Genomic DNA, 8,626 nt, shown 5'->3' on the forward strand with positions numbered 1-8,626 from the left:
AAAAGATGAAAGGGTTAACCAGGAAATTAAAGAAGAATTTAAAAGATTCATGGAAACTAATGAGAATGAAGATACAATCATTTAAAATCTTTGGGATACAGCAAAAGCAGTCCGGAGAGGGAATTACATTGCAATACAAGCATCCCTCAAAAAACTGGAAAGAACCAAATACACAAGCTAACCTTACACCTAAAGGAACTGCAGAGAGAACAGCAAATAAAACCTACACCCAACAGAAGAAGAGAGTTAATAAAGATTCAAGCAGAACTCAATGAAATAGAGAAAGAAGAACTGTGGAACAGATCAACAAAACCAGGAGTTGGCTCCTCGAAAGAATTAATAGGATAGATAAACCATTAGCCAACCTTATTAAGAAACAAAAGAGAAAAGACAAAAATTAATAAAATCACGAATGAAAAAAGAGAGATCGCTACCAATACCAAGGTAATACAAACGATTTTTGAAAAAATATTATGAGCAACTATATGCCAATAAATTAGGCAATCTAGAAGAGATGGACGCATTTCTGGAAAACCACAAACTACCAAAACTGGAACAAAAAGAAATAGAAAACCTGAACAGGCCGATAACCAGGGAGGAAATTGAAGAAGCCACCAAAAACCTCCCAAGACACAAAAGTCCAGGGCCAGATGGCTTCCCAGGGGAATTCTATCAAATATTTTAAAAGAAACAGTACCTATTCTACTAAAGCTGTTCCGAAAGATAGAAAGGGATGGAATACTTCCAAACTCGTTCTATGAGGCCAGCATCACCTTAATTCCAAAACCAGACAAAGACCCCACCAAAAAGGAGAATTACAGACCAATATCCCTGATGAACATGGATGCAAAAATTCTCAACAAGATACTAGGCAATAGGATCCAACAGTACATTAAGAAGATTATTCACCATGACCAAGTGGGATTTATCCCCGGGATGCAAGGCTGGTTCAACACTCATAAAGCAATCAACGTGATAGATCATATAAACAAGAGAAAAAACAAGAACCATATGATGCTCTCAATAGATGCAGAGAAAACATTTGACAAATACAGCATCCATTCCTGATCAAAACCCTTCAGAGTATAGGGATAGAGGGAACATTCCTCAGTATCTTAAAAGCCATCTACAAAAAGCCCACAGCAAATATCATTCTCAATGGGGAAACACTGGGAGCCTTTCCCCTAAGATCAGGAACAAGACAGGGATGTCCACTCTCACCACTGCTATTCAACATCGTCCTAGAAGTCCTAGCCTCAGCAATCAGGCAGCAAAAAGAAATAAAAGGCATTCAAATTGGCAAAAAATAAGTCAAAATCTCCCTCTTTGCAGATGACATGATAATGTACTTAGAAAACCCAAAAGACTCCACCCCGATTGCTAGAACTCATACAGCAATTCGGCAGTGTGGCAGGATACAAAATCAATGCCCGGAAGTCAGTGGCATTTCTAATCAGTGAGACTGAAGAGAAATTAAGGAATCAATCCCATTTACAATAACACCCAAAAGCAGAAGATACCTAGGAATAAACCTAACCAAAGAGGTAAAGGATCTATACCCTAAAGACTACAGAACACTTCTGAAGGAAATTGAGGAAGATACAAAGAGATGGAAAAATATTCCATGCTCACGGATTGGAAGAACTAATATTGTGAAAATGTCAATGCTACCCAGGGCAATTTACACATTTAATGCAATCCCTATCAAAATACCATGGACTTTCTTCAGAGAGTTGGAACAAATCATCTTAAGATTTGTGTGGAATCAGAAAAGACCCCAAATAGCCAAGGAAATACCAAAAAAGAAAACCATAGCTGGGGGCATCACAATGCCAGATTTCAAGCTGTGCTACAAAGCTGTGATCAAGTCAGTGTGGTACTGGCACAAAACCAGACACATAGATCAATGGAACAGAATAGAGAATCCAGAAGTGGACCCTCAACTAATATTTGACAAAGCAGGAAAGACTATCCACTGGAAAAAGGACAGTCTCTTCAATAAATGGTGCTAGGAAAATTGGACAGCCACGTGCAGAAGAATGAAATTAGACCACTCTCTTTCACCGTACACAAAGATAAACTCAAAATGAATGAAAGATCTAAATGTGAGACAAGAACCCATCAAAATCCTAGAGGAGAACACAGGCAACACCCTTTTTGAACTTGGCCACAACGACTTCTTCCAAGATACATCCATGATGGCAAGGGAAACAGAAGCAAAAATGAATTACTGGGACTTAATGAAGATAAGAAGCTTGTGCACAGCAAAAGAAACAGTCAAGAAAACTAAAAGGCAACCTACAGAATGGGAGAGGATATTTGCAAATGACCTATCAGATAAAGGGCTAGTTTCCAAGATCTATAAATAACTTATTAAACTCAACAGCAAAGAAACAAACAGTGCAATCATGAAATGGGCAAAAGACGTGAACAGAAATTTCACAGAGGAATACTTAGACATGGCCAACAAGCACATGAGAAAATGTTCCACTTAACTTGCCATCAGGGAAATACACATCAAAACCACAGTGAGATACCACCTCACACCAGTGAGAATGGTGAAAATGAACAAAACAGGAAACAACAAATATTGGAGAGGATGTGGAGAAAGGGGAACCCTCTTGCACTCTTGGTGGGAATGTGAACTGGTACAGTCACTCTGGAAAACTGTGTGGAGGTTCCTCAAAGAGTTAAAAAATAGAACTCCCCTAAGACCCAGCAGTTGCACTGCTGGGGATTTACCCCAAAGATACAGATGCAGTGAAACCCCAGGACACCTGCACCCCAATGTTTATAGCAGCAATGTCCACAATAGCCAAACTGTGGAAGGAGCCTCGGTGTCCATCGAAAGATGAATGGATAAAGAAGATGTGGTTTATGTATACAATGGGATATTACTCAGCCATTAGAAATGACAAATACCCACCATTTGCTTCAACGTGGATGGAACTGGAGAGTATTATGCTGAGTGAAGTAAGTCATCGGAGAAGGACAAACATTGTATGGTGTCATTCATTTGGGAATATAAAAAATGGAGAAAGGGAATAAAGGGAAAAGGAGAGAAAATGAGTGGGAAATATCAGTGAGGGTGACAGAACATAAGACACTCCTAACTCTGGGAAATGAACAGAGGTAGTGCATAGGGAGGTGGGTGGAGGGAGCGGTGACTGGGTGATGGTGATGGGTGAGGGGGGCACTTGACAGGATGAGTACTGGGTGTTATGCTATATGTTGGCAAGTTGAACTCCAATAAAAATTAAAAATAAAAAATTTAAATTAAAAATATATGCAAAAGACTTGAAATAATACTTCAGGAAAAAACTCCAATGGCTAATGAAAGTATCAAATATCAAAAAATGCTCAACTCATGATTAATCAGGAGAATTCAAATTAAGAAAACACAATTAGATGCCTTTTTACACTCATCAGATAGCAGAATTTTCCAAGTCTGACAAAATCAAGTTTTGGCAGGGATGTTCAGGAAAACCTACTGCTGTGGGGTAACAATCTGGTATTATCTAGTAAAATTGAAGTTGTATACTCTCAAGATACAGGCACTCCTTTCCTAGGGTTGAATGGAAGCACTTGTGTACATATGCTTTGGGAAATATCTACAAAATGTTCGTCTCAGCACTGTATAATAGCAAAACTCAGAATGAAGCCAAATGCCCAAAGATAGGAGAATGCATAGAGACTGGTACATTGGTACCACATGGTACTGTACAGAGTGGAAATAAATGAACTACAGCCATGAGCATCTGGTGACTCACTCTCAGAAGAGTACACTGTGCAGTATAAAGCAAGCTGCAGATGAATACATATGGTACAATTCCATCTAAGTAAAGTTTAAAATTCACAGCACTAAGCACTATTTTATTCTGAGGTCTGCATGTCAAAGCTGAGCCAGTCCTGTACTGCACCAATACAGCAGATAAGCTCTAGCAGCGTACGGTGCATGTGCTCCAACGCATTTTGTGGTGGCACTGCTACAGACACAGCCATAGTCGTTAAAACTGAGGCGATGCAAGAAAAAAGACACATTCTGTGTAGTGGCTACCTCTAGGTAAAGAGTAGATGGAGTTAGGAAGAGATACTCACTGGGCTTCCAGGATCATAGTGATGTTCTGTTTCTTAAACTGTGTGGGGGATATATTGGCATTGATTGTATTATTATTTTATATTTATTACTCATATTCCATAAATATTATTATTTTGTATCTAATATGTAATAAAAGAAAAAAAGACCCGAATAGTTGTGGCCTTACACAGACCCCATGACGGTATTTTTTCTGATCCTAATGCGTGTTCTCCAGAATACTGGCTGCCTTCTCTCACTCCATCATGAGTGAACTCTTACTTCCCATGGGTCATGAAAACCAGTGACCCAGAGAAAAGCTATATAGTATGGACAGAGAAATAAACAGAAGCTGACCTCGGTCAAATTCCTGTTGGAGAATTTAATGCCTTGGGAACCTTACTTAACCTCCCTGACTCCAGTTCCCCTCATCTTTAAAATGGACATGATAACATAGAGCATGCAATGCTATGTTGCAGAAATAGAACCATGTAAGCAGATAAAGCATAAATTAGATACAGCATTGTTGGTTAATAATTTGTAGAAACTATTAAAATATTAAATGCCCCTGTCAGTTAACCAGCAAATCAATTACTTTTAATCTATTCTAGAAAAATGCTTTCCAAACTTTCCATAGATTTATATTTAACCTAGGTCATTGGAGCATTGTTTTGGATAAAAAAAGAAAAACAGCTATCAGAATTGTTAAATTATGGTACATGGATACTTAGAAATACATTAATAGTCACTGAAGTGAGTAAGATAGACAATGTCTTGACATAGAAAATCTCTGTGATATATGACTAGGTGAAAAATACCCTCGTTCCTATATGAAGAGTGTGAAGCCCAAAGATGTCCCATTTCCCCAGCCAGTAAGGGGGCAAGACAGGAACTGCCATCCATATAACATAATTCCCAAATGAGAATTATTATGAAATCTACAGAGAGCTCAGATTCTACTTCTCCCTCTCCTAGAAGTTTTTTTTTTTCCTGTTATTCACAGTTATAACTGAAGGAATGAAAACCTGATCATTTTAAGGACTTTCTGAAATCTAAAAAATCCACTTGTGAAAGACAAGTTCTGTAAGGTGAGGGCACTTGTGTCAGAGGAAAGATTGGAAAGGAGCTTCTACATTTGGGGCATACCATTTGTTCTTATTCACACATTCACCACCTATTTGTAGGACTAGTTTTTGCCTGAAAAACTGTGTTGGAATGTCACATATGGCATCTCCAAGGTGCTTAAATTAATAAGTTTGTAATTCTCTGGTTGTTCAGTGGTATTTCTCTCTAAAGTGTGATCATAGAAGGGAAGGGAACTTGGGAAGGCACCCAAGCTGGTGCCTTCCTCTGTTGTAGCTCAGTTACACCTGCTTATCTCCCTCTTGACGCCATAAAACCCTTGAAGGCAGATTCAAAGAATAATTAGAAGAGTCGCTGAGGAAAAAATAGACGTTCATTTGAAGGAGTTTCTTGAACTCCAAGAAGTGGCCGAGGGCAAGAGAACCATCCATTATGTGTCCCAAAAGCGAAGGTACTCTCAAAATGAAGAGGGCAATTAAGTTCTTGTGTTTTGATGTTTAGCTTTTTAAGAATTTCTTGCAATGGAATGGCCTAATCATTTTCAAAGCTAATTGTGATATTGCCTAAAAATGCCTTTTAACTGGTGCCTTTCCACTGCAAAAGACTAGAATAACCTAGAGGTGTTGATATGTGTTAGTATATATCTGGGCAGCCAGGAGCACATGTCGAGTCCAAGTCCTCCTGCCAAAGTGGAGGAGGCTGAAAGGGACTGCAAATCCAGGCTGGCAGACTCCTTGCCCAGTGCTCCCTCTCATCCAGAGCTTAGGATCAGAACACATCTGTGACATGTGAGAGACTGCCTAGTACAAGACTGGGCTCGGGGACAATCCTCCGCTAGCCAATGTGTGGAGGGACTGATTGTTAGTGGTGTAAGGAAATGACAAGCCTTGTGAGTGAGGACACAGGAAGTGGGGCCATTGGTATTATGAGCCAAGTACACACACAAACTCATATAATCCACACATACAATTGCACAGTTTATAGCCTGATTTTGTAGATGAGGAGTGTGAGATTCAGAGCTTAAGGAATTGCCAAGATCTCTCTATTTCTGTGTGATTGGCTTAGAATTTAAATCCACCCAGTGCAATTCTAAAATCCATGTTTTTCCCATAAGTCCTCCTTTCACAGACATTGATGTGGTCAGAGAAACCTGTTCCTGACCACCAGATGGTTCTAAGCCATCATGAATTAAATTTCATCCACAGCATTTTCTGTAAGTTCCAGCTAAGTTTGACAGCTCACCAGATTGAAATCTCACAGTAGATCCCCCAGAACCAGAAGGCTTGGTGGAGGTTAACTGCACCCTGTCGCATAGTAGGATTTCATTGCCTGGAAGAGGACAGAGGTTGCTCTTCCACCTCCTCTGCAATGAGTGCCACCAGGGACATCCAGTACAGATAGCTTCTCCCCATGCTGTTCCTATTAATCCAGGACAGCTTTGTGAGAGGGTTCCAGACTTGCTATTTCTAGACCAAGAACTATTCCAGGGGCTTCATAGGATTTAAAGCCCCATGACCCTTCAGGGTAAGCATGGTTATCTCCATTTGACATACGACGAGCCCAAGCCCATGTTCTCCATGATGCACAATTGATGTCTATTTTATGCACCTAAAGTTATATGAACGTAAGCTGTGAGCTGATAAAGACCCAAAAATATACAAGGAAAGTTATTGTCCTACTCCTCAAGATGCTGGCCATCACATCAAGGAAAGAAGCAATAATACACTATGCAAGAAAAGTCACAATTCAGGGTAATGAACTGTCTATGTCACACCAGGCTAGAACACTTTCCTGGTCAGGAAACACCTCTTCCAGGAAGCCTTCCCAGAAAGCTACAGGTAACAACTACTCTTGTGAGTACTTCTGTCCTCCCAATTCTCTGCACATTTCTGTCTTTGCACATGGCATCCGTTTAGGAAATAATTTGCTTATTTGCCTATTTTCTCTGCGGACTCAGAACTCACTGAGGGCAGACACTGTGACTTATGCTTTCTGTTCTCCTAAGATCCAGCAAAAAAATTGGCACCAGAAAAGAAGTGTTTATTGGTGTGAGATTTGGGTAGTGAGGGCAGGTTTCCGAGGTCTGGCTCGGGCTGCGAGTTCCTTGCTGAGGGAGAGGAAGTGACACAGTGAACATGGTTGTAACCTTATGTCATTGATCTCATTGCAGCTCTGTAGTCCCTAGTGTCTCACTCCTTATTGCCTAGCCCTATCTATATTTAAGTACTGTATCTCAGTGGTGTGTGGATACAATTTTTAAAAATTACAAAATGCTCCAAAATGGTCAGAAAAGGGTCACTAGACTATGAGCCAAGGGATCAGAGTTTAACCATTATTTCTGTCACTCACATATTCTGAAACAGTGAGGTGACTTCAACACTTCTCTGAGCCTCAGCGTCTCCATCCATATAATGAGAGGGTTGAGCTAGTTGAAACAGAGACCTTTCCAATGTTTAAACTCTATTCACCTGAGAAGACATTATGCAGAGGCCAGTTAGCCCCCCTGTAGCTGGCAAAGGACAATATTAAGCCTGGACATTAGAGAAAACAGGAGCCTTTTGAATAATGACTTTGCAGATAGGCATTGGGGCATCATAAACCTCCCTTGCCATTTTCCAAGTTATAATTCCACCTCATTGTCACTAACACCCTAGTTTCTGCAGTAATTTCATTTAATTTTATGGCCTGGCTCCTCCAGCCTTCCTAGACAGATAAGCGGGTTTGACAGCGCTGAGGACAACCCTGGGCAATGATTTGCAAGGTTGAGAGCGCTGAACAACCCAGCCAGATCAACAGCATCGGTGGCTGGAGGGAATTAGTTTACCTCTGGAGGCAAGGGCCAGACTGCCTTCCAAGCAAAATGACCAAGTCAGTGTGGTGGAGGCAGATGATGTGTTCCTTTAGACGCACATGTGCATGGGCTCATAGGTGATCCTGGGCACAGAGAAGGACAGGTGGGAATCAGTTCCTCCCTGGGAGGGCCTCAAGATGCCCAAAAACAAGAGCAGGAACACGTAGGCAGTGAGTTGGGGATCACTTATTACTGTCATGTGTGGAAAGGCAGATACTCCCATGTCCCTCTCCCTTGGGCATGTTTCTTAACCTTGCCGAGCTCTAGTTTCTCAGTGGTGAAGGGAGGACAATTACAACTGTCACCAGAGCTGTTGTGAATGTGATATTTATGAAGAAGCTCAGTGTTATAGCCAACACAGTATGTAGTGCATATGAGCTGACATCCTCTTGTCCAGGCTCAGCTCCAGAATTTCAGGTCCAGATTCTAGAAGTTTGATGGCTGAGAAGGCCTCCTGTTGTGAACATTGACATCTATTCAGTGTGTTCATGCTTGTCTGCAAGTTTCCTATGGGCAAACACGGGGTACATCTTATTTTGCTTTGTATCACATGGGTATAGCAAAGGTCCTGACCAGTAGGGCCTCAGGGCACATTTGAAGGGGACTGGAGGCAACCC

This window comes from Nyctereutes procyonoides, unplaced genomic scaffold (genome assembly GCF_905146905.1).
Source record: "Nyctereutes procyonoides isolate TBG_1078 unplaced genomic scaffold, NYPRO_anot_genome, whole genome shotgun sequence".
Classification (NCBI taxonomy): Eukaryota; Metazoa; Chordata; class Mammalia; order Carnivora; family Canidae; genus Nyctereutes; species Nyctereutes procyonoides.